Genomic DNA, 2,142 nt, shown 5'->3' on the forward strand with positions numbered 1-2,142 from the left:
GAGTGATCTTCACTGATGCCCTTTGCCCTCCCGCATCAGCATGCTATCTGCTAGCCATATGTTATGAGCTATAGGAAGGTGTGACGTCCAGCCTGCCGAATCTGGATTGGTGAAGTTTGGCCTTCCTGACCCCTGCACTATCCCCACAAGGTGCTCAAACCTTTGCAAGACAAGGCATGTGCAAAATACCCAGAGAGCCAACTGTTCTGTTCTGGGAACTTCTGCAGCCTCCGTGTCGAGGTACCCACTAGCATCAGCTTGGGCTCCTCTGCAGTAAAGCTTCCTGCCTAGGAAACGCATCAGCGTTCTGCTGCCTGGAGGTGGCACTGGCCAGATGTGACAGCGCTGGGATTCTGGGCTACTCAGCGGGGTGTGGAAGAGTGGAGGCAGGGCTACAGTGATTGGAGATGGGGTGAGGGACAGGGACCCCACCTCTTAGCCTCCTGCAGCATGCACACATTGGAAGAGCTATTGCTCACAGCCCCAGCAAGAAAGATGCCGTGATCTTTGTAGAAGAAATAGGTTTGGGGACATGGCTGGAAAGAGGCAGGACCAGAGACAACCTTGCTGGACTTTCAAGGTGGGCAGCATAACACCAAAGCTCTCACAGGGGCTGTGGGGGCAAAGGGGATCTGGGTGGGTGCTGTCGGGAGGTCTGGGATCAGCCTCAAGCGCAGCTCCTCCCCAGGCTGAGGCCATCAGCTCTGCTTTGTTTTCTAAGTAGGAGTTTCCTGCAGTACAAGAAATGGGTCCCCTGATAGGTCTCCCTGATGCCCACTCTTGTAGCCCCAGGCTCAGCTCTGATCACCATCTAGCCCTGTGTCTGTAGACGCAGCCCATGAATGCGGACACCCACCTCACTGGCTGTGGGGAAGGTAGGGGGCGCCCTCCCTCCCTCCACTGCTGCCTGCTCTGAGCACCAGCCGCCAGCACACTCTGATTATGGTTTCTTTGAGACAGTCATCCAGGGGCTGCCAGCTGCCAAATCCTCCTGATTGTCTGAGATGTTTCCAACATCTGAGGATAAACAGTCTTCCCTGTCTGGCCAGCTGCGCTGAGCTGCATTCCTGTCTTGGCCTGCCTAGCTGGTGAGGCTACAGCCCGTGTCCACCTCCAGCAGAGGCTTGGGGGACTTGGCAAGGGGTGGAGGGACACGGGAGGTCACCATGTGTCTCCAGTCTGGGTGGGACAGTCTCTCTTATGAGTCCCTATTTTGCTCCTGTCCTGGACACCATAGCCTTGGGCTGCTCCCAGCACAAGCCCTGAATTTGTGGTGTGCCAGGGACTGTGCCCCTGTCCCTGGGCTGGGTTGCCCTTACCTGTGTGCAGAAGTTGTCTGGGGATTTGGAGGCACCTGTGTGGTTCAAGCTAGCTCTGGAGTCATGACACCCAAATGGCTCATTTTACCAAAGTGGAGGCGGTTGAAGCTGAAGGGGGACTAGAACTCTGGCCTGTGATTACTGTGACCTCAGACTGTGGTGGCCACTGTGACCACAGTGACGTCAGGGGCTCTGAAGGAGAGGAGCTGCCCATATTTTTGGAGAGGAGCAGGGATGTTTTCATCTGGGCCTGTTCTGAAGATCAGGCTGGGCCATTTCCTGAGGAAGCAAGGCCCCTGGAAAACACCGTCCTCTGGGCGCTCCTAAATCATCCTGTCCTGAGCAGAGCTGGGGCAGCGGCGCCTGGGTACACCTCTGCCACTGTCAGGGTCAGCTCCAGGCATGCCTGGCACCCCATAGGAGGGAGCTGGGGACTGAGAGCAGAGTCCTTGGGAAGGGGAGCAAACCCAACACACACACACACACACACACACACACACACACACACACACACGTCTGCTTCTCTGCCCAAAAACTGGCCCGAGACATCCATGGGGGAGGAGAGCAAAGTCTTGTTAGCTAGCCTGCAGATGGGGAATTCCTGGAGGAGCCCTTAGCCAGTGCGATTGGTGGGGAGGGAGGCAGACAGCGTGGGAGCCGGGGGCAGCCCAAGGGTCTCTGTGGACAGGTGTCTCACTCCCGTCTGTCTCCGATCTATGGCTTGGCTTCTTTTGAGCTGAGCAGATCAGGGCGATTAGTATGACTGAGCTGAGTTTGTCTGCATGGGCAGCTGCACTTCAGCTGGATATGGTTTCCCTGTGAG

The sequence above is a fragment of the Octodon degus genome, unplaced genomic scaffold (assembly GCF_000260255.1).
Source record: "Octodon degus isolate 3935 unplaced genomic scaffold, OctDeg1.0 scaffold00026, whole genome shotgun sequence".
Lineage (NCBI taxonomy): Eukaryota > Metazoa > Chordata > Mammalia > Rodentia > Octodontidae > Octodon > Octodon degus.